Below are 25948 nucleotides of genomic sequence, written 5' to 3' on the forward strand. Positions count from 1 at the left end.
TTATATAAGCTGTTTTCATAGCTTTTTTCCCCTTCTTGAAAAATCATTCTTTGTATCTCAGTATCAGTGTCTCACAATAAAACATCTAATTACAAGATACCAAAAATATTTTTTGTTTTTCTTTAATATATAGATATATAAAAAACATGAAATTTATAAATGACATTGGGTTTGCCTAGGTTAGATCTGTTAACAGCAAAATGAACCTTTAGACCTGAAAGATAGCATTATTTAAAAAATGACATAAGGTTAAACAAAATTTTAACTCTCTGATTCCAGGGCTATTAGCTATGTGTGAAAAAAGAAACTGCAACATTCAAGTTGGAAGGATTCATTAAAATTCATGGCAAAACTCATTGGGAATGAATCAAATTGGAAAATATTGTTAAAGCTATAGCTGAACGTATGTTTATGCCTCTAGGGGTAATTTATTTGAAATCTTTCTCTCACACATGATATACACATAGATTTTTATCTGTTCCAAGTGTACTGAAGCTTACAGAAAATATGTCAAATCTCCTCTAAAGAGACTTTCCCATTGCTCTAGAGAGTGATTTCTGCTTTTGCCTTGCATGTGCTCTGGCCAGGTAGTTCTTTCAGCTGTTGCGATTGCTCAGTTGTATGCTGCTTTGTGTCTGACGGAGGAGTAACAGAACAGCCCCAGAGATAAGAATGGGGTTGAGCAATTGGAAGATGCTGGAAAAGATTAAAGACAACTGGAAAATTCATTGGAGCAGCATGAAAAATAAATTACCTCAGTGAAGCAATGGTTAATGAAGTCACTCTTAGAGAGCCACTAAAATTGCTGAAGGATATTATTAAATACTTTTAGAAGTTCTTTTTCAGTTTGTGCATGCAGTGAAATATCTTGTAAGATTGCAAATGCTTTAAGTTACTAATACAGGAACAATTTTTATTATACTTTAAAAAGTAGTATTAGTATATATTCTCTCATCATGGCAAGATTCTGAATTCATTTCCTATGCCTTGCCAACAGCCTTCTGAGATACAAATTTCAGGGTAATACAAAGAAAAATTTAACATATTGTCACAAATTATCCTTGAAGCTAGTAATTAGAATAAATAGACATAAATTTAAATAACTTTTTTCTATAGATTTTATTAATCTCATGAATAAGTACAACCAGCGTAGTTTGTCAGCTGAGCAACAGAAAGCTTTGTCTATGAGGAAATATAAGCAGAAATTCTGTAGGCTAGAAATATGTAACCTGAACACATTTATAGAATAATGGGATTTCTGAGACAAAGGTCTTAGTATCACACATTTTAGTTTTGTTGAGGGTTATGAGAACAGAAGATGGCTGAATTTTCATGTATATGTGAGTGTGGGTATACTTTCTAGGTGTGGGGAGGAGGAATAAATAGAGTTTTAGAAAAATAAAATATTCTTTTATTTCCAACACTGTGTGTCATATTAAAGTAATTTATCAAGAAGCTGTAGGTTATAAATCTTTAGCTTATGACTATAGCGAGGGCCTCCACTTGAACTCAAAATATATACTCTCTGAGATTCCAACACATCCGCAAAGCTTGTCACGTGCTTGTCTGGGAGCTATTTGAAAGAAGTCCAGGAAGCCTCCTGAGAAAGAGTGAGTCATCCTCAGGCAGTTATCCTAAAGTGGAGAAAGGGCTGCAGAATGAAGGCCTAAATGAAAGCAGAAGGGCAGGTTCATGTGTGTGGTGCTCCTGTCGATCTTCTACGTGCCCTTCTTATTTTTCTTGGGGATTATGCCAGATCCTGGTGGAGAGGACTCAAAGTGAAACAAGGAACAGAGCCTTTTCACTTTCTTAGTAAAATGCCGAAGATACCAGGGAACAGAACGAGGTAGCACTTCTGTGGCCTGGGGAGAAGAGGATGGGAGGCAACTGGGCCTTTGCACACAACTTAGCAGCAGGTAGTGTGCTGCACACAATCCAGGGGCAGCGACCACAAGCCAAGTCACAAGTCAGCGCCCTCAGGAGGGGAATTCTCTCCACTTCAGTGGGAGAGAACTCTGGTGGAGGGGTGACATGATGAACACTTGAGACTGTGACAATTTTGGCAAGATGCAGCTTTGATGTGGTACGTGCCTTGGGGCCTGGATGGCTTGAGAAGCTGAAGTGGCTTTGGAGAGTGGATATACTCAAGCATGGTAGTAGGTATCAGGCATCCCAGTAGCTGCAGAAGGAAATAGGAAGACTGCCACGTGGGAGTTGGGAGGAGATAGATTGGGAGTTCACTGAGGATACCCGTCAGTGACTCCCCAGACCAATAGATGAGAAATTGACCTGAGGGAGAGAAGAGCATGAAACTAAAGAAGAAGCAGTGTCTCGTGTTCCTTGTGACTTGTACTCCTACATGGACCCCTCCAAAATCATGTAGCTACTGGCAAAGTGGATGTTCCATATTATAATCACTTTATATTTCTGAAAATAAAAACCAGTAACTCACTATTTGGTAATAAGAAATACAATTGTCACTACCTATGGAAAGGCTATTAAATGTTAGGGAACCTTAGCATTTCTTTAAATGGAAATGCATAGATTATTAATATCATATCTTCCCAACAGCTGATATGAGCCCAAGTCTGATAGGGCGGTGCAGGGGTAGCCGAGACTCTCAAGGCTACCGAGGGAGGTTCCCCTTTGTGTGGATAGTATTTCGGGCAGTAGTGTCCCTTCTGTGCATACACTTCAGCTTTGTGTGGCCATGTCTTTGTCCTAAGATTGCTTTTCAAATCAGGGACTTAACCTGCTTTCAGAGTGGATGTATGTTGTCCCTTCTCTCTAATCTATAAACCCTGTAATGATTCAGTAGGTATCATTGTGCTTGTCTGATGGATGACAAAATTGAGGCTCATAGGAGTCAAACAAATTACTGAAGTGAGTGGCAAGTAGTGGCTGTCTTGATTTAGGTCCACATTCATGTTTCTGTACAACTAATTACCTGTATGGTTTTCTGTTAGCGCAAACTGCTGCATCCCATTGTGGGTAGGAGTAAAAGACCTTAAGAGATCGACTCCTCAGTGAAGTGAAATTGCTTCACTAAATGGAAGAATGCACCAATGGTGTTTTCTCAGATCGAGTGAATATGATTTAGTGGAGGAATAGCTATGTAACTACATTGTAAATCTAGTTCCTCAATTTGGTGTATGTTCAAGTTGTGGTTGACTCCTTTGACTCCTCCTCATCTGTAACTTTGTATAAAAGCTATAAAGATGACATTTTGGTCCTGAGAAAGAACATGGCCTCTAACGTGAGATCTGTTTTGTTATGAAGCAAGACTGCATGGGATTTACCACAAATATGAAGAAATATGAACTCAAGTTTGGTCTCTTGCTATGTCCATCTATTAGGATAATTGCTTTTTTTCTTGATGTTGTTATATTTATATACAAACAAATGAAAAAGCTTTTTGAGAATTATGCATGGGTATTGTCTCTTGTGCAAACACATCATTAACAGGAAAAGTTGTGGGAAAGAAGATTGGGTAAGAATAGAAAGTGATTCATACTTGGCTTTGAAACAGCTAAAGATTCTAGTGTCCTGTCTTGTTATTTGGCTGCCACGTGTTTGATTTTTACCTTCTAATTAAATTATAGACTCTGAAGACCATCACTTATTCCTTATTTGCACTCTGTGCTATGCCTTAGTGTAGTGCAAGACAGAGTAAAGCGTTCATCAGATAGTTTTTTTGCATCACAATATGTATTTACAGCTAATTCCTGCTAAGGCACATATCCTAAAACCACCTCTTCTGTGTCTACTGTATTTGGTTTCCAAAGTGATCATGGGTAGTAAATGAAGTTATCCTCTCATACTGCAAGTCTCAGACCAAATGTCAGTCTTTCCAGGAAGCATTTCCAGGCTCATCCCTTAGGTAAAATGCAATCTCTCTGTGTTCTGTACATACTGAATTTGAGGCACTTATCTTTATTTTAAAAGTTATTCGACTTTGTTTTCCCTGTGGGTCTGTGAGCTCCTGCAGGGTTGGGATCACATTTTTCTCTGTACCCACAGCACCTTGTCTAGGTCCTATTTACTGCATAATCAGTGCTCAATAAATGTGGGCGAGTGACTGGTCCCCCAGTGCTTTTTTAAATGACAGTTTTTTGGTATGTGGAAATCTGCTCATTTGTATATGGAAGCACTTATTTTTAAATGGCCAAACTACCTCTGCACTAACTTGGAGTTACTAAAAGCCATTAGCTTTGATTTAAACAACATGTGAGGTAACCCCCAAGTGGTAACTGTATAAATTAAATCCAAGTTTTCAGTATGACTGTATTACTGGGATATTACATATTCACATCTCTGTCAGTGCCTTCCAGAATGGAAGGAGCTTCCAACTTCCATGTGAGGGAGACACATTCTCTTTGTAGGGGAGTGACTGAAAAAAAAATGAGAAGTCAACAGTTCTCTCCATGTTGTATAAATACGACATGATTTATTTGATTCTCATCTAAAACTGCTATGTAAAAGGCCTGTTTCTGTTTGACTTTTCTTTTTATACCTAACTTAAGTAATAAAACTACTTGAAAAACTACATTTCTCTCTTTCTCCCTCCTGTTCAGCCGCTGGTCTCTCAGAGTCTGTGGTTTTCTAATTCATTGTCACACCACAGCGTTTAGGGCTGAGCCTCCCTTAGTCCTAGAAATGTTGGCTCTCTTCTCTTTTTTTACTTTTAAGGTAATAGAAATCTATTAATAATAGGCATATTTCATAATATAAATATTAAGATAAATGACATCTTATATAAGACATATTTGCTTATTTATAAAATTGCTTCCTAATGGATCTATTGTTGGTTCTGTGCTTAATAGTTATGAGGCATTTGATAATGATATATCATGGCTCTATTACAAAATATCTGGATGTTAACTTTGAATTGCCAAAATGGTTTTCTGAATTTGTATATGGTTCTGGCTTTTGGCCTGAAAGTCACAATATCACCATACAATTTTGATTCTTAGAATAAGTAAAATATATATTCCATATCCAGATTCTAAGCATTGAGAGAAAAGATTTCTCTTTATTTATAATAAGCGAATCATCATAGTTGCTAGTGTTTTTCTGAAGCACTGCAATGGGATAAGCGCCACAGAGTTGTGTTGGTGCAGCTTTCTGTAGCTGAATTTATGAGTTACAACTCTTAATCCAAATGAAATACAATTTTTATTTGAGGTAGATCTGCAAGTGGGAGAATGACTATTAATTCTTCAATTCCAAAATAACTAATGTACTTGGTTTGAAGCCAGGTACACTGTGAGTTCTGGACTTAAGTGCTCATGTGGGAAATACAGAGGGAGACTTTAACATATGGATTCTCAGAAGAAAATGCAACTGTTCCATACAAGAAATATTGAGTTATTCTTAGTACTTTTTAATGTGTGGTTGACTATATATTTTTGAGTGGTGCCATTTTTAACACTTGGCAATTCAAGCCAAAGATCTTCATTTCCTGGGGTAATTTTAATAACTCACCCATTCATACAGCAAGCATTTAGTGAGGATTGATGGTATAGCATTATACTTGATTTGATGAGAAATGCAAGGAAAATAGAAGCAAGATCTGTCTTCATTGAATGTATAATATTGGTAGAAAATAAAACAAACATGCTTGAATACACACACACATATATGTACACATATGCAACAAGCAGAAATAAAAATGGAACTGTATGTTGACGTATTTAAAATACTTCCTGACTCCCTGCTACGCTATGACATAGGCAGAGGTTTTGCAGCACCTGCCTTTTGAGGAACTAATAAGCCGGTAGACATATGAAGTGATCCCAACACAGAGGAATGTGGTAAAAATCAAGGGACAAACCAACCATCTGAGTTGTCATCAGAGCTCTGTTAACACCCACAAGTCCTGCCTGTGAGAATGGGGGAAGCTTCAGAGAAGAATGGAAATCAGAAGGAGGCTCTGCAAAGAAAGTGTAAGCAAGTTGGGTTGTGTGTCCACACACACTGAGAGGGGATAAAGAAGGGAGGAGACTCGTGTGAGGTCAGAAGAGCCTTGTTTGAGGAACTGAGTTATATATTGCAAGAAGGTTATATATTACACTGATAAATATTTACAATATTATTCAATAGATGCATGTCTCAGAGAGAGAAATGGGAGGGCCTCCCAGGGAAGAGAAACATCACAGGCGATGGTACAAGAGGTAGAAATATATACACAGAGGAGAGTAGTCCAGTTAAATGGGTCCTTTTATTAAAATGATATAAAACGAGATGAATTTAGGGATGAACAACATCTGACTGAGAGGTTGGGTTAAATGAGAAATAAATGAAAACTGTTTTAAAAATATAAAACATGTTGGGAGGCCGAGGTGGGTGGATCACGAGGTCAGGAGATCGAGACCATCCTGGCTAACACAGCGAAACCCTGTCTCTACTAAAAATACAAAAAATTAGCTGGGCGTGGTGGCGGGTGCCTGTAGTCCCAGCTACTGGGGAAGCTGAGGCAGGAGAATGGCATGAACCCGGGAGGCAGAGGTTGCAGTGAGCTGAGATCATGCCACTGCACTCCAGCCTGGGCGACAGAGTGAGACTCTGTTTCAAAAAATAAATAAAATTACATATATATTTATATATATATAAAACATGTGGGTGCTAGTTATTCCAGATTGAGGTAGCATAGTATATTGGTTAAAAGCACAAGCTGAATTTGAATCATGGCTTCATTACTCTCTGGCTGTGTGACCTTGGGCGAATTATTTAATCTCTCTGTGTCTTAGTGGGCTCATCTGTAAAAAGGAAGAAGTAATAGTTTCTATGTCATAGTTTCTATGACATGTATATGTGTATAGATGTGTATATATATATATATGGCATCTATACACATATACATGTAATAAACATAGGTAATAGAAAATTATTATGGATTCTTAAATGGGGGATCTAATAAAATCTTATACGAGGAAGATTATCCTGGTAATGATACGGGGGAGACTCAAATGAGGAAATTTCTGAACACTAGAAGATGAAATGGGACAAATGTCATGGATATCTATCCGGATTAAAACAGCAGGAGCTTAGAGTAAGGTAGAGGAATACTAAGAGATTTGAATAGAAGATATGTTTCAAAGCAAGAAAGAACTGTCAGAACTTGGGGGGTGGATATGGGATGTGAGAAGTTGTAGCCAAAGATGACTCCAACGCTGAGGTTTTGAGAAGCTGGGAAAAGAGTGGTGCCATAGACAACACATGGGGGAAGTTATGCATGGATGGACCTCAAAGCATAGTAAATGAAATCTACTGCACTTAGCCTGAATTTGTTCAAATAATAATAATCATTAGGTAGAATTTCATCTTCCTTTGTGCTTTTGTGCAATTCTGTTGCCATCTGTTCTAGGAACGATTCAGAATGTCAGTGCTTTTTGAACGGAAAGCAAATTCTAAAAGTAGAGATTTCTTATTTAAAAACACGTACTTCTGAAACATTTAATTAAACTAAAAGTAAGACAATGATAGGCAAGAACTTAACATTCCAACCACTTAGAATTTAACTGAATAATGTTAAAAATTATTTCAGTGGGGAATAAAAAACAACTGATGAAACAAAACAAAAACTAGGTCAAGAAATGACCCTGAGGCAAAGTCTTAAATCTTAAAGGTCAGTATACTTTAAAAACTGTAATTATACTTCTTAATTCTTCAATGGGCTTACTGTGTCATGTTAAGGTTATTCACTCCCATATACCATAGCCCATAATGTCACTCGAGGTATCCTTATGGCTTCTCCAGGTATTAAAGAAGCTTGATATGTTTTTGTTTCATTAATCTTTTCTCAGAGGCCAGTGATGAGTTCATCTGACTCTTTTCCATCAAGTAGAACATTTTTTTCAATTGAAAACTCATCTCTACAGATGGTATTAGTATTAAGAAAGGCCTCTTGTGTCGAAAACAACAAATATTGAGATATTTCAGGAATTGTTCTGTAAATCACTGGAAGTAGAATTGACTTCGTTTTCACGGTTTGTTGTTGTTGCTGCTGGTGGTGTTGGTGGTGGTGGTGGTGTGTGTGTGTGTGTTTAAGTGAGCAAAAGTTGAGCTGATGAGAATTTGGCCCATATGGTTTATTGTTGCTAGAATGGATCAGTTTCATCCCAGTGCCTGGGCAATTTTGTTGCACATTAATGTGAAATATTGTAAATGTTTTAACCAAGCTATCAACTATGAAATACTTTATCCAAAACATTATGATTACAAAGGCGATAATAGAAACAGTTTAAACCAGGAGAGAATGCTCTGTTAAAGAGGATTAGAAAGACCATTTATTGAATAGTATGGATTTCTTCCAAGCCCCTGTGTGCAGAAAGCATGCAATGCGTGAATAATTCATCTAGAAATTCTATCGTGAAGTTGTATCAGTTTCCACAGTAAAACCTGGCCATGGAGGAGGAAAATACATCAACATCTGTGACAAGCTCTATGAAGAGACAGTGGCAAAGCCTTTCAGGCACCAGGAGCAAAGCAAAATATAATAAATTCACTTAAGTGTCAAATTTGTGTCGGCTGAATAATGACACCATATGTCTGGGTTGCTATGTCACCATAGGCTGCTCTGAAAAAACACATGGCTTTATAGAAATGGCTGTCAGCCCAGGGAAGAAAGCTTGTGGGGCTACTGCCTTTCTATCAAAGAAAACAGAGATTGCCCAATGAATGCAGCATCCAATGAGGAGTTCAATGATTGTTGTTATTGTGTTGTTTTTTCTTAATATGTCAGCAGTTAGAGTGAGCCTGCTGTTTAGACTTAGACATGTATAGTTAGAAAGGCTGTCTTAGTTGCACTGTCCTTCAACTGAGTTAGGGTGATGCTTTGAAATCCCCGACAGTGGGCCTGCTGCATGGGTGTTAATGATGCACCTTGTCTTTATAGGGTTCTCTGAGGAACTCTCCTCAGGGCACTTCATAGACACTATCTCATTACTCTTCACAACACCCCCAGGAGGAATCCAGGACTCTGATATTATTTTCCTCCAGGGGTAATGGAGGCATAGAAAGATTATGGTCACATTAGCCCCTAGGAGGCATGATTCTGCCAACAACTCAGCATTCCTTGCTCCAGGCAGTCAGTATTCAAGCAGGCATGCAGATAGTCTTTATAGGAAGGAGGATTTGCCATGTCTCCTGGGCATTTCTCTCCTTTCTGCTGGCATGCATAGTGCTGGCTGGGTGCCTGCTTCATGGCTGCTTCACCACTCCAAAGGCGCAGTACCTGGGTTCAGCCGCCCTGTAGGTGGTCATTCCGCAGATTGTGCACTGTGATGCTGGTTCCAGAGTTTTCATACTTGCATACAGGCCCCATGGCAGGCTGATTATGTCATGTGTAACTGTTCTGAACAGGCTGGGACTCTGAAGAGCACCTGTCCGCCGTGCAAAGGAATCAGTAACCCTGTCTCAGCTTCACACAGCCAGCCTTGACTGTGCCTCAAGTTTTCATCACAATTAGTCCAATGGTACTTAAAAGAGATTGTGGCAAAGACAAATCACTTGGAAGGGGTTATGTTTAACTTTAATCACAAAGGTATAGGTAAGATCTAGGAAATTGTGCAAATAGATCTATTATAGGGAAAATTACCTTCCGTATATATTAGTTGTTCATGATGGCCATCTTCCAAAGAATTTAAAAACCCTAAATTAACTTCTAAACAATTACCATTGTAAGAGTGGTTCCAACAGAATGGTGCATATCTGAAACACTTGGAGAGTTTTGTGTGTGCGCACAGGCATGCCCTCAGACATACTGAGTCATTGGATCTGGAGTACAGCCTGCGAGTAGAGAGTCTAAAACCCCAGGTGAGTCTGATGTGAAGTCAATGATTCTTCAGAAGGCCGCACAGGCCCTAGTTCCTCTCCTATTAACACTGGGGAGTATAAAACATCAAGTGCAAACTGAAACAGATAAAAAAGAATTGTGGTTCCTGACCAGACAGAGGTGTTTTCCATTCATCGGTGTAATGTTAGGAAATGGAGAAGATCATATAAATGCAGCAGTTCAGACTGAATCTGAAAAATGGAGTTTAAGATGTGTAAAAGAAGTCTGGGGCAACCATAACCAGGATATTTCTGATTGACACCTACTCCCTTATCCTAGTCCCATCTGAGTTGTTTGTGGTAATAATACCTTCCTCTGTTGGCTGTTTTAGCTTTCCTTGAAACCAGTCAAAGGACAGAGGTTATTCAGTTGAAAGATGGCCACAAATTCACAGGTAAAGTCTGTTTCTCCACTCCTTTGAACCTGGACTGAGCTGGTGACTGCTTTGATTAGTAGAACACAGGGAAGTGACGCTGTGTCAGTTTTTGGCCTAAGCCTTTGCGAAGACTGGCTGCATATGCTTCTCCTCTCTTGGAACACTAGTTCTGAGGTTGCTTCCTCTTGAAACCCAGCAGCCAAGCTAATGAGCGCACGAATCACATGGAGAACTTCTTTTCAGGCATTTTGTTCAGCAGTCTCAGCTAAGTTCCTGGCCAAAAGCCAATATCAACTGTCAGGCATGAAAGTGAACCATCTTGGACATTCCAGCCCAGTTGAACCCCAGATAACTGCAGCCCCAGTCAGCATCACATGGAGCAGAAGTACCACCCAGCTAAGCCCAATCAAAACAAAAAATCACAAAAATTAACAGTACGGTTGGTACTTTCAGCCAGTAAATATCAGGGAGGCTTTCATGCAGCAATAGATAACTAAAACAAAGGGTCAGTGTATTTCTCAGTCCATACCAATCAGAAGGTAAAAAAAGAAATGGATCACAATTACAATTTCAAAATAGTATTTTTGGCTGTGTCTTCACCTATTTTGTGGGAACTTCAGTGTCCTCATGTTCTTCCCACATAATTTCTCTAATGAGTGTCTAGAATGCATCATCTGGGAACCAGTCCTTTTGGCCACCATGTAGCACTGGCTGTTTTTAAATTTTCACTCTGATAACATCTCTGCTCCGAGGTGATGCCTGTTTTTCTCTGCTGACGCTAAGGGTAGCAGCCTGGTCTGTGTCTCTGAAAGCACCACTGCTGTAAATGGCCTCGATGACTGTGCTAAGCCTGTCGATGCCCCCAGATCTGTATTAAGGTGCCATCTCCATTACTCATGAGCTACTGGTGCCATTTTAGTGGCAGCTGCTGCTCTGTAAGGTCCCAGGGGGATTTTAGGAAACAGTTCATTATTGCAACTAGTGACATAAGTGCCCATATCCTTATACTTAATAAATGTTTGTTCAATTGAACTAAAGGGTTAAGTCATACTACTTGGATTCTTTATTATTTTTTGGTGGGAGGATTCAAAAGATCTAAATTAAGCAACTCTGCATAGGTGTTACTAAAGTTGAAATATTTAGTTTACCAAGAAACTGACTAGACAAATTGTTACATAAGAGTGTCCAGCTGGGGATGTTTCTCAAACAGACTTTCCTCAGCAGGAATTAATGCTATATTTGGGTGAGCTGAAGTATTTGACTTCTTTTCTAGTCTGAACAATACAAGAAGAAGATAAAATATTTTTTTCTCTAGACTTCAAGGATAACCTTAACAACGTCTCAGCCTAACAAATAGGAAAGAAGAAACAAAGATTGAAAATTCAGAGAACAATTTTTAAACTTTAATATACTAATTAGGTAAATGTTTGGGATTACATTTATTACACCAATATATTGGTATTATTTATGTGAAATAGTTATATGTACCCCCTTCCTTTGTGTCTGTTCTAAAGGTACTGTGTCTCCCTCCAAGATTAAAGTTGAAACAGATGGAAGGTATTTGAAGTATAGCATCACTGGTTGAAAATATGAGGATATATACAAATTTAGTGAGATAGGAAGATGAGTGAACAAGAAGGAATACATAAACATTGAGCGAGAGGGAATCAATATGATACCATCAATTGTCTTATGAGATTATGTTGCAGAACAGCTTCATCCCCTTGTATGTGGTTTTGGAAGACTGGAGAGAAGAAGAATGTCTATGTTTCTTGGGCTTCTGGGCATCAAGAGATTAATGAGGAAAAGAAGGGACCATTATGCCTGAAACAGAACCCTCTTTGATGTTCTCCTTTGAAAACCTAAGAGAAATAAAAGCAGAAAAGGCTTCTACTAACTGATTACTACTTCCTACAGTGATATGGTGATTGAACACTGATTAATCCTCCCCGAAAGTGATGCATTTTCACTGTCATGAAACATCTTAGAAAAATTGAAAAGTCAAAAAAAAAATACTCTTTCCTTGCTGTTTTAACTGAAAAACAAAGTTTGGGGGCCCATCTTCACAAAAGTTAAATGCTAATATTGGAGGATTATTTCTAAATATCTCTAAAAGTAATTGTTTGAGTTCCTCTGAATTATATTAAACTCAGTAATTTTCATAGTAGAGTATGAATAGATCCTTGCTTAGTTAACTTGGCTCTTTTTCCTAATAATGAACATCTGGTTAAATTCTAATATACAAATGTGAAGGAATTCTATTTTTTGGAGTTGCAGTTCTAGGAGTGCATATGACACTTGGAACTCTCTTTAACCTGCCAAAAGATGGTCCGATAACTTTCAAATTTTGAGACTCACTTTGTTAGACACACTGGCAAGAAGCCTACATTTAAGGAGTAGACCTTATGGAGGTAGAGCCCCTTAGCCAATTTGGAAGATTTTAAATTTTTGTTGGAACAATGAAGTTTATTTCTAAACTCTTTCACCACATGTTATAAATATTAACAATGAAGGTAATGTGGGTGGTGGAGATCTTATTTTTTTTTTGGAATGGGGATTTCAATATTGGCTGAGATGATAATAAAGTCATTCACTGAGAAACAGAACAGGAGGTTGTTCTAATTTTACATTTGCCTTATTTTTCATGAAGGAAAAAGGAATAAAAAACTTCAGCATGGTAATCAAGTTTATAGAGGCAATATTAATGGCTATAATGGGTTAGGCCAAATTACACAAGTATTTATAGTTTGAAATTTTGAGGAGGCATATCTTAGTAATTAAGAAGGCAGGATCTATGGTCATATGCCCTGGGCTTAAGCAATAGCGCTGTACTTACAAGCTGTGTGAACTTGAGGCACATAGAAGTTAAGCAGCTTGCCCAATTTTCTCACCCTAATGCCTGCTACAGCCAGTCACAGTCCTTAACTCATGAAGTAGTTGTGAAGATTTCTTCTAGTTCTTGGTGCAATATCTGAGAAAAAATACTAAGTGCTCTGTAACTATCAGTTATTGCTATCATTATTGTTGAATAGAAAAAATTTCCCATGAACAAATTTATTCACTCAGGGACAAGAATAAAAAATAATTTATTATTATTAATAAATAATAATTTATTTCTCCATATCTTTTAGATATTGGGAAATGACATGAGGAAACTGAGAGGATTTCCACAATTATACATTTGACTTTAGTAAGTTATTCCTTAAAGGAGAATCTTATTATCCTGAATAGGTTGACAAATTGTCTCAACTCCTTTTATGCCACTTCTTGAGTAGATACTGGGCTAAAACACCTCTTCTATCTTGCTGGCCATGAAAGATCCTCTGTAACCCCCTTCATTTTATTATTGAACCAAAATTATTCTGTTGGGAAAGATGTTCCATCAGCACAAGGAGCATTTGTGGCTACAGAGCATCTTGCCTCTACTCTTGGCTGGTATCGTGGGAAAATGGCACACAGCAGTAAGGCATAGCAGTGCACAGTTCCACATTGGGGAGCAAGGTCAGAACGTGTCACTTTTTGAAGGTGAATACAAGAAGAGAGCACACTATGAATGAGCATGTCATTTGTTCATCCACAGAACTGTCATCTGCGTATCCATGTCATCTGCTCATCCACCAGACTCCGTCTAGGTGGAGTCTAATTTGTATGTTGCCCAAGAAGCAATTGTATTTTCCAGTTGTCATAGAGAAGATGCAGGATGTCTCTCAAATTCAGTCAAAGGCCCTGGACATTCTCCCTAAGTCCTGTTAAAGTCATTAGGGTATTTTGTAGTACTTTGTTTTTTTCAGGAAAAGAATGCTGTTTTCTATTCAATACATGTTGATTACATATTTAAAATGTTATTGCCTTATCATTAAGGTGTGTGACTATATATCTCAATTCTAGAAAAACACCAGGAGGCTAATTTACCACAGTGTCAGCACTGAGCAAATAACATTCCCTCCTATCCTCTCTGAGAATTGTTCCTGGAAATGGAGTTGGGTAGTACATCCTATTAGCATTGTGTGACACTGAACTCACTAAGCTGCCCTTTAAATATAATTTAGATTCCCACATAACATTTTCTCCAGAGGAAAGAATGATCTGTTCACGCTCAAGAGCCACTCTGAGCCTTTGGGAGTTATATGTATCACTGTAAATTAATAAATTGGTATTTTAAGTCAGTTTTGTGGGTATTTGGCCAATGTCAGTCTATAAAAGCTGATCATTCTGGGTCAGTTAAAAAACCACCAAGATTAGAGTGTTGCATTTGCAGAGCTGGGCCTAGCTACAGTGGACCTTTCAGGATGCAGCCAGCTAGGGTCAGTCTGGGACAGTCAGTACCTCTGTTTGACTTTGCCCACTTGCAGCAAGGGACTAGAAGATCATGGAGATTAAGCCTCCCTTCCTTCCACTCTCCATCTACAGAGCCAGATATTACCACATTCCCATTAGTCTAGGCAATATTCTGATTTTTCATCAATTGGCAGAGAGTGGGAAAAAAGCAGTAAGATTAACTAAGGAATTAGTGAGTATAACAACTGAGATCCTGGGAGGTCTCCTAATCTTGGCTCCAATCATGACATCATTGGTGCAGCATCACTGAAGACACTTGACTTGGGCTATAGTTTGTTGGCCCCAATCCAATTCTATCAAAAACTGAAGATGAATGTTTATTTCTTACATCTCAAATTCTTGGCAAATATCCAGAAAAGTACATTATCCAAAAGTCGTCACTCTGATGGTTTAAAATGTGTTTTACTCAATGGGGTTATATAAGACTGGCTGGTGAGGAACATGTCTTAGAGCTGCAGAAAAGTGAAATAGAATAAACAGGCTAATATTTAAATGCATCCTCATCTCTGTGCCATTTGTTCTTCAACATTTGAATCTTCATGTAGTTACAAACACTCTTATCCTAGAAGAAATAAACTAATTACCAAATAAACTAAAAGTGAAGTTTTAATTAGACACATCCTATTTGTTCTCATAAAAGCCAAAAGAAACATCAACTGTATTTTGCCTTTCCTGTTTCACTTAACTCATTGAGAAATATGGTTAATGAAAATTCAAATATCTTTTGAAAACCAGTTTTAAATGATTAAACTTTTCTGTGCCTTAAAAGGCAGGAATAAAGCCAACCAAAACAAAACCTTGGATTGTCAACCTTTGTTGACAGAAGCTGCCCTCTGCTTTACCTGTGGAAAATAGCAGCAAACCCTCACAGAATGTGCCCTCAGGCACCAAACCTGCAGTCTCAGAAACCACTAACAAGATGATTTCTTTTTACTGACACTCCCTTCCCCTTTGCCAGAAGTGTAAAGAAGATGAGCTACCTCATAAACTCCCAAAGTTATGAGCTACCTTTGCTCCCCCTGAAGTCATAAGTTCTTTGTTTATCTTTTCTTTTTGAACCCTGGGAAAAGTATATCAAAGTGATTCGGCTTGCCAAAAGTTTGTGCACTTAGGAACTGGCGCTGTGACAAATGCCTGCAGAGAAGAGAAAAGATTTCTGTGTTTCTTAGTGCTATTCTCTCCCTTGAGATGTTTCCAGAGACTTGAAAGGAGGGTTGTGCCTGAAAACTGATTAAACTTGCTCGCATTAAAATTGAAAGTCAGTGTGAAGGACTGTCTGCTTCCACTCCACGCCCAGTAACCCAGGTAACTGGGATCACTTATCATAGAAGTTAGAGCTAGAAAAGACCAGTCCAGCCGCAGCCGCCTGCCCCCACCCCACCCCGTACCCTTTTACCTGGAGAGGAGAGGAGAGGATCGTTCCTGTGGTCTCCATTGTTTAGTCTGGTTGTATTTTAAAACATGCTTTGGGAAGAAAGAGTCCCAAATTTTATTTGGGAGTTCTCTCCGTAGATGAAAACTTAAGAAACTTGTTCTGCTAATAAGTTGAAGATTTCTCTTGGTTAGACTCATCCCATTATTTTGAGACAGTTCTTGCCTCCTCTGTGTTTTGTGGTCTTAGGAAATTATTCAGTTCTCCAGTTTCTCCACATCTGAAGAGGGAAATTGTATCATCATTAAAATACTGTTTGGAAAACACTAGATTGCTGGGGCCATAGAGAGTGTTTAAATCATTCGCTCCATGACTAGTTACATGTGGCCTCAACGTTTTTTCAAAAATCTCGAGTTTTTCCAAAATCTAAAGACAGTACTTGTGGATGTTGAAGTTGGCCTGCTCTTTTGTGAAGATCCTGGGCCCAGAACCTAGGGAATACTCTGGGCCCTGTGGCCTATTCTAGACTCTGAGCTGAATGTAACTATCTGGTAGAAGTCCTTGACCAAGTTGACAGAGCCAGTAACATTTTTAGGGAGCGTTACCTCCACATCCAAGGCTACTCTACCTCCAGGCTCCTCCAGGTGTGGATGTCCTCATCCCTTCACAGCGCGCATCTTCACTCATCCACCCTGAAATTGTCCCCTTGGAAAGCATTTGCTATACCCACAAAACTGCTGAGCTATTGGCTGGGTACCCCTCCTTGTGGCCACCTCAGGGCATTTACATATAACAGTTAATACTGCCTTTAAACTGCTTTTCTAACTTCAGAATTCCAGGTGCCTGGACAGAAATGGCAATTAGGGGACTTTTTTTTTTTCTTTGTGGAGACATTGAGGAGAGGAGGGCCTCTCAGAACCCTTCAAATGGCATGCCGTAGAAAATGAACAACAGACAACATCTGCGAGCCAACTGACAGATTTATTTAATTTAGTCTTTATTTCTACCCCAGTTAGGCAGGTACCCTTGTTGTTCCTATTTTATGGATAAGCAAACTAAGTCTTGGGGAATTTAAGCAACTTGGTCAAGACCACATGGTTAGTAAGAGATGGAATTGTGTTTGCACTTACGTAGTCTAACTCCAGTCTATGATTCTAAATCACCACGTAGTTCTAGTAGTGGTAACAGTAGTGTTATTAATCACCCAGCAAACATCTATTGAGAGCATATGTACCAGGCACTGTAATAAGCCTTTCATGTGTATTATCCTGTTTAATCTTCAGAATCATCCCATGAAGTAGGTAGTTTTAATATGTCCTTTTTTATATATACAAGGAAAATGAGGCACAAAGCAGCAAAGGTTAAATTCATTCATGGTTATCTTATTCAAGGTGATGGTCAAGGTTACATAGCTAGTAAGTTGCAGAGCTGTGGATTCAAACCCAAGCAGACTGACTCTAGTGTCTGTGCTCTTCCTACACCCCTGCCTTTCTCGAGAGCTCTCCATTTTTATCCCCATAGAGACAGAAGTGACCCTGCCATCATAGTGGTGATCATGACATACAGGCCTTCAGACATTACTTTAGACACTGGTCCCCTCATAACTTACCCCACAACTCCTATACCCATAGGAGGCAGCAAGATGACAGAGCGGTGTTCCAGCCCTACCTATCAATTCCCAGCACCATCTGGCCCATCATCTCTGTGCTCTCTTATTAATAATTACACATATTCCAGGTGGAACCAAATATATCTCCCTTTAGTTTCTTGTCTCCTGCTACATATGCAAAACAATGATCTGGAAGTTCACCAAATGGTTTCTTTCAAAAAGCCTTCTGAATTGACACTACTGTAGAAAATGCTAAAGAGAAAGGGTGTTTTTATGAGAGAGAGAGTTATAGAGTGACAGAGAGAGAGAGAGGAGGGAGGGAGGGAGGGAGAGAGAGAGAGAGAGAGAGAGAGAGAGGAGAGAGAGAGAGAGAGAGGAGAGAGAGAGAGAAAGAGAGAGAGAGAGAGAGCGAGCGAGCAGAACAGGAGATTCTAACCTGAAAATCAGCTGAGCTACAGATGCTAAGTGTCTGTAGCTCAAGGGACTGAGAAGCCACCCAGGAGAGCCATTGGTCTGAGGGAAGAAGGAACCAGGAAAGACATCCCTCAGTAATAAAGCTTGGCGAGTAGTTGGGAAGGTGGAATGACAATTCTGAGTACATCCTAGTATATTTAGGGTGTTATGCATAAAAATGTAAAGAACTCTTATAGTCATAGCTCTGCGACACTGCAGCATATGATTACTGCTTGATTACTCTTAGAGACAAAAGCAGCATTATCCATTTCCCAAGCATTTAGCATTCTTGAATTATTTGTATTCCCTTGGCCAGTGCAGTTGGTTCAGGGATGACCACACAGTCCAATTGGAACCAGTCCCTGGTCTTTGGCAAAAGCGACTAGTAGGAAGAAGAGCTTATTTTCTCAGACATTTACATCTGGGATGCTACAGCCTCTGGCTGTTGGTGGCCATTTTGCCATCATAGCGTGTCTGGAATTGGTGAATTCTTACATGGTCTCGCTGACTTCAAGAATGAAGCCGGGACCCTCGTAGTGAGTGTTACAGCTCTTAAAGGTGGCAAGTCTGGAGTTCCTTCTGATGTTCACACGTGTTCAGAGTTTCTTCCTTCTGGTGGGTTCGTGGTCTGGCTGGTTTCAAGAGAGAAGCTGCAGACCTTAGTGGTGAGTGTTACAGCTCATGAAGGCAGCATGGACCCAAAGAGTGAGCAGCAGCAAGATTTATGGTAAAGAGCAAAAAAACATAGCTTCCACAATGTGGAAGGGGACTGAGTGGATTCCCACTGCTGGCTGGGGCAGCCTGCTTTTATTCCCTTATCTGACCCCACCCACATCCTGCTGATTGGTCCATTTTACAGAGAGCTGTTTGGTCCGTTTTACAGAGAGCTGATTGGTCCATTTTGACAGAGTGCTGATTGGTGCATTTACAATCCTTTAGCTAGACACAGAGTGCTAGACAGAAAAGTTATCCAAGTCCCCACTAGGTTAGCTAGATACAGAGTACTGATTGGTGTATTTTCAAACCTTGAGCTAGACACAGAGTACTGATTGGTGTATTTACAAACCCTGAGCTAGACACAGAGTGCTGATTGGTGCGTTTACAAACCTTTAGTTAGACACAGAGTGCTAGAAAAGTTCTCCAAGTCTCCACTAGGTTAGCCAGACACAGAGTTAGCTAGATACAGAGTATTAATTGGTGTATTTACAAACCTTGAGCTAGACACAGAGTACTGATTGTTGTATCCACAATCCCTTAGCCAGACATAAAGGTTCTCCAAGTACCCACTAGATCTAGGAGCCCAACTGGCTTCACCTAGTGGATCCCACGCCAGGGCTGTGAGCAGAGCTACCTGCCAGTCCCGTGCTGCGCCTGCACTCCTCAGCCCTTGGGCGGTGGTTGGGACCAGGTGCCATGGAGCATGGGGCGGTGTTCGTCCGGGAGGCTCAGGCCTCGCGCGAGCCCCCCGCTGCAGGGGGTGGGGTGGGGCTCAGGCATGGAGGGCTGCCATAGGATGCCTGCAAACGTAGCCATCCTGAAGAACAACAGATCTAAGGGACAGAGTTTCATAGACTATTCAGGATGTTATAAGAAAATACCATCGACTGGGTGGCTTTATTTTAATGGTTTTAATTTATTTCTCACCATTCCAGAGACTGCGAAGTCCAAGACCAAGGTGTCAAGAGATTGAGGGTCTGGTTAGAGCTCACTTCCTAAATAGCTTTTTGTTGTAACCTCACATAGTGGAAGGGACAAGAGATCTCTCTTGAGTCTCTTTTATACAGCTCCACCCTTGTGATTATCATCACCTCCCGAAGGCCCCACCTCCTAATACTATCACCTTGTGGGTTGAGATTTCCACATACAAATCTGGCCGGAGCAGGGAGACAGAAACATTCAGTCCCTAGCACAGAGAGAGACATCATTTCAGTCTCTGGGTTAATATATTTTCCTGCTTAAGCCAGTTGGGTTTTGGTTTTCCAACATTTCCCACACAAAATTTCCACAGTGGAGTTGATAGTGACAAATTGGGTCTTTTTTCAGTCAGATTTGTCAGGGGAAAACCTCTCAGAGCATCTGGAAGTCTATGGAGCAAGGCGTTAATAGTGCACCATTTCTCGGGGGCAGGATTAGGAATGATTTTTTTATAATACCTTTTTTAAGAAACACTTATTTCTTTGTTAATAGGAAAATATTACATATACAATTTCAACATTTTCTAAAATTGAGAGGCAGTCCATTGATTACACTGCTTCTTTGTCTCTGGCCCCTCTATATTTGAGCTATAAGCTGTACATTTACTCTCTAAACTCCCAGGGATAATTTGTGAGAGCTCGCAGATGTATTCTTGTACTTACACACACCTCATTTGTCTTCCTGCTGTAAGGTAAGTTTAGTCTTCTTTCCTGTAACTTGGTTTAGCATCTTTTCTAACCTAATGTGTTTCCAAATTCTCTAATCTTGATAGGTCAATTCCAGAGTTATTTGTCAAATAAAATAACAAATTTATTGTGATAACTGCAAACTGGAAGATGATGATGACTAATGGTTTCCAGAGGCAAGACGATGTTCCCCAAAGAGTCTGGGGTGAGGAGAGTACAAGTGTGTGAACAGATTTGTTTCCCTGGCATATTCACCTCCTGCTCAAACACACACTTGTACCATTCACACGAGAAGTAAAATGGGAATCTTTATTTGAAAAGTCCCTCAGGTAGGGGAGAGCCTCCACTTAAACCGAGGGTCATATTTGTCTTCTATTTGGCTGTTGTACTTCTGGGTAGGAGCAAGAATTGTGCACGTGGGTTGAGAAGTGTGGGGCCCTTAAAATGGCAGAATTTACTAGCTTCTCTGAATTGGCTTCCTGTATTTCATCTTGGGAAAAAATATTCAGAGCAAGTGACCAAAAAAAAAAAAAAAAAAAAGAAAAGAAAAAACTATTTCTGACTTTGTGAATACCCGCAAAGGGGAAGGTTTTAACCATTTGAAAATCTTTCAAACTGAAGCCTAAAGAGAATGTGTGTGTGCTCCTGTGTTGCTTTCCACAAAATAATCTACTTTTAATGTTAGTTGCATGTGAACTAAATTCTTCTGAAGGTGCATTTTTGCATTAACCATGGATCACAAGATGAATAACGCTAGCTATTGAAATCAAACAGGCCCATCCGACTCAAAACAAAGTTGTTTTCAATTCTAAAAAATAGAGATAATTAGGGTTGTTTCAAATTTACTGATCAATGTATACTTACATAACGCAGATATGGGAAGAATGGGGTAGGTATTTCTCTAAATAGATATATGTGTATCTTTTACATTGTGTCTTCTTTTGTGAGTCATGCATACACTATTTAGTAGTTGTACTCTATTAACAAAAACACTAATAATATTTTGCTTCCAAGATTTTTGGTAACTTTATAACATATTCTATTATTTTCATTATACATTTTTAGATATATCTTTAGACATACAATCTTTAGAGATGAAAGTATAGAGATGAGTGTCATGAACTACCATATACGCATCAGTGAGATTTAATATGTATTTGCTTAATATTTTGAAGTACTTAAAAAGCACAGATCTTAACATTTCACTCCTGAATATTAGCTTCCATGTGCATCTCTAAAATAATTCTTCTTCTATAATACTACTACTATTGTCATCACACCTATAAAAATTAATAATACCAGTAAACATGTTATAAAGTTTTTTAACTTTAAGTAATAGTGAAAATATTTTATATATTGAATTTTTATGTTTATGCCCAGAATGATCTAGAAATTTATATCATTGTCAACAGACAATAGTTTTGCTTTTTATATCTGGTAAAATCTTGATACCATGTATGGAATGAAACAATTCTTGTGTTCAATTTTAGAGGTTTCAATGAAAAGCTCATTGAATGAATCTGCATTAGTTTTTTCTCCCACATTCTTTAACATAATGTTTTCTTGTTCAAAATACATGTGCTTTTGGCACCGTGAATAATCATTTATTCCTTTATGGTTTTTTTAAGGACTTGATGGCTTAGTGTGAGAACAGCTGAATCTCCTCTCAAGCCATATTCCTAGTGTATATGAGAACAGATGACCTATTAAGCTGTTTCCATTCTATAAGGTTCAAGTCACTAACGTGTTAGATAGTCAAGGGAAAGAGTTGCAATGTTAGACTTTCATAGAAGGTCTTTCTAAGGACCTTTTAGAAGCCCTGTGTTTTGCAGTGTCTATAGAGGTGTTATAAGGACAGCTATTAAAAGGTGACCAACACTGAAGGTCATCTTGGATGCTGGGAAAGAGCTCTAGAATGTGAATAAAACTTGCCTCTCACTGGCTATGTGACCTTGGCCAGCCAACTGAGGCTTCTCTAAACCTCAGTTGTTCAATCTGTTAAATGGAACAAATCACAAAGTTATTAAATAACTTTTAAATAAGATAGAAAAATTGAATAAGATATAAGAAAAAAACATTTTGAGAAGTTATGGGCACTCTCTATTGACAAAACGTAGGGGGTGTGATGTGGACTGAATTGTGTTCCCCCAAATTTCATACATTGGAGTCCTAACCCCCAATGTGTCTGCATTTGGAGAAAGGAATTTTAGCAGGTAGTTAAGGTTAAGTGAGGTAAGAGTGGAGTTCTAATCTGACAGGGTTGCTGACCTTATAAGAAGAAGAGGAAATTATTCCCTCTCTTTCTCTGAGCACGCACAGATGAAAGGCCACATGAGGACACAACAAGATGTCAGTCACCTGCAAACCCCGAAGAGAGCCCCTACCAGATCCGGACCATGCTTACATCCTGATCTCAGACCTCCAGCTTCCTGAACTCTGAGAAAATTAATTTCTGTTGTTTAAGCCACCCAGGCTATGGTATTTTGTTATGGCAGCCCAAGGTGACCAATACAGGGTGTAAGGTGGCTTCCTCTCTATTTCAACTAAAAGAGAATAAAGACAATAGTTTACTTTGTAGTAGGAGGAAAGCAAGTTAGACATAATGCAGCATGTAGAGAAAGAATGTTGGTCTACAAGGATGGTACTGAGCTTCTAATCTTGCTTCAGTCATCTGTGTGATCTTGTCTTGGACAAGCTGTAAAATATGGAAGCCTTTGGGGCATCTTAGTTTCTCAGTTTACAAAATAAAGAGATTTCAGCAAAATGATTTTTCAAGGTCTTACTCCTTCTCCTTGAAGGCTGTTCCATAATCATTTTTTCTCTGCCTTGATTAAACAATGAAAAATGAAACACTTGAGGACTATCTAGGGTTGTGGAGGTGTGTACCTTTTAAATTATGCTGAACCTCATCTGTCTGGGATAATACATGCAATTTACCTGGGCAATAGACCTGCTAATTTCTCTCTGGAGTTTCCTCAAGCCATCAGGTTTTCTGGTACTTGATCTTTATTTTTAATAGCTTATAGATAGAAATAATACGTTTTCTGAATTCAATAGACAGTTCTAGTGATATTATTAATCCAAATGAAAGTATGCTAAACCTGACTTTACACTTTGAGAAAACCTTTTGCTTATTTTGAACTTGGCCTTGTCACAGTGATTTTTTTGGAATGTTTTATTTTTTATTTTTTTAAATTTTTTATTTTTTATTATACTTTAAATTCTAGGGTACATGTGCACAACATGCAGGTTTCTTACACATGTATACATGTGTCATGTTGGTGTGCTGCACCCATTAACTTGTCATTTACGTTAGGCGTATATCCTAATGCTATCCCTCCACTCTCCCCCAACCCCAAGACAGGCCCCAGTGTGTGATGTTCCCCTTCCTGTGTCCAAGTGTTCTCATTGGTCAGTTCCCACCTATGAGTGAGAACATGCGGTACTTGGTTTTCTGTTCTTGCAATAGTTTGCTGAGAATGATGGTTTCCAGCTGCATTCATGTCCCTACAAAGGACATGAACTCATCCTTTTTTATGGCTGCATAGTATTCCATGGTGTATATGTGCCACATTTTCTTAATCCAGTCTGTTATTGATGGACATTTGGGTTGGTTCCAAGTCTTTGCTATTGTGAATAGTGCCTCGATAAACATACATGTGCATGTGTCTTTATAGCAGCATGATTTATAATCCTTTGGGTATATCCCCAGTAATGGGATGGCTGGGTCAAATGGTATTTCTAGTTCTAGATCCTTGAGGAATCGCCACACTGTCTTCCACAATGGTTCAACTAGTTTACAGTCCCACCAACAGTGTAAAAGTGTTCCTGTTTCTCCACATCCTCTCCAGAACCTGTTGTTTCCTGACTTTTTAACGATCCCCATTCTAATTGGTATAAGATGGTATCTCATTGTGGTTTTGATTTGCATTTCTCTATTGGCTAGTGATGATGAGCATTTTTTCATGTGTCTGTTGGCTGCATAAATGTCTTCTTCTGAGAAGTGTCTGTTCATGTCCTTTGCCCACTTTTTGATGGGATTGTTTGTTTTTTTCTTGTAAATTTGTTTGAGTTCTTTGTAGGTCCTGGATATTAGCCCTTTGTCAGATGAGTAGATTGCAAAAATGTTCTCCCATTCTGTAGTTTGCTTGTTCACTCTGATGGTAGTTTCTTTTGCTGTGCAGAAGCTCTTTAGTTTAATGAGATCCCATTTGCCAATTCTGGCTTTTGTTGCCATTGCTTTTGGTGAAGTCCTTGCCCATGCCTATGTGCTGGATGGTATTGCCTAGGTTTTCTTCTAGGCTTTTATGGTTTTAGGTCTAACATTTAAGTCTGTAATCCATCTTGAATTAATTTTTGTATAAAGTGTAAGGAAAGGATCTGGTTTCAGCTTTCTGCATAGGTCTAGTCAGTTTTCCCAGCACCATTTATCAGATAGGGAATCCTTTCCCCATTTCTTGTTTTTGTTTGTCAAAGATCAGATGGCTGTAGATATGTGGTATTATTTCTGAGGACTCTGTTCCATTCCATTGGTCTATATCTTTGTTTTGGTACCAGTACCATGCTGTTTTGGTTACTGTAGCCTTGTAATATAGCTTGAAGTCAGGTAGCGTGATGCCTCCAGCTTTGTTCTTTTGACTTAGGATTGTCTTGGCACTGCAGGCTCTTGTTTGGTTCCATATGAACTTTAAAGTAGTTTTTTCCAATTCTGTGAAGAAAGTCATTGGTAGCTTAATGGGGGTGACATTGAATCTATAAATTACCTTGGGCAGTATGGCCATTTTCACAATATTGATTCTTCCTATCCATGAGCATGGACTGTTTTTCCATGTGTTTGTGTCCTCTTTTATTTCCTTGAGCAGTGGTTTGTAGTTCTCTTTGAACAGGTCCTTCACATCCCTTGTAAGTTGGATTCCTAGGTATTTTATTCTATTTGAAGCAATTGTGAATGGGAGTTCACTCATGATTTGATTCTCTGTTTGTCTGTAATTGGTGTATAAGAATGCTTGTGATTTTCACACATTGATTTTGTATCCTGAGACTTTGCTGAAGTTGCTTATCAGCTTAAGGAGATTTTGGGCTGAGACAATGGGGTTTTCTAAATATACAATCATGTCATCTGCAAACAGGGACAATTTGACTTCTTCTTTTCCTAACTGAATACCCTTGATTTCTTTCTCCTGCCTGATTGCCCTAGCCAGAACTTCCAAGACTATGTTGAATAGGAGTGGTGAGAGAGGGCATCCCTGTCTTGTGCCAGTTTTCAAAGGGAATGCTTCCAGTCTTTGCCCATTCAGTATGATATTGGCTATGGGTTTGTCATAAATAGCTCTCATTATTTTGAGATACATTCCATCAATATCAAATTTATTGAGAATTTTTAGCATAAAGGGCTGTTGAATTTTGTCAAAGGACGTTTCTGCGTATATTGAGATAATCACGTGGTTTTCGTCTTTGGTTGTGTTTATATGCTGGATTATGTTTACTGATTTGTGTATGTTGAACCAGCCTTGCATCCCTGGGATGAATCCCACTTGATCATAGTGGATAAGCTTTTTAATGGGCTGCTGGATTCGGTTTTGCC

The sequence above is a fragment of the Trachypithecus francoisi genome, unplaced genomic scaffold, assembly GCF_009764315.1.
Source record: "Trachypithecus francoisi isolate TF-2019V2 unplaced genomic scaffold, Tfra_2.0 Lachesis_group7, whole genome shotgun sequence".
NCBI classification, from domain to species: domain Eukaryota; kingdom Metazoa; phylum Chordata; class Mammalia; order Primates; family Cercopithecidae; genus Trachypithecus; species Trachypithecus francoisi.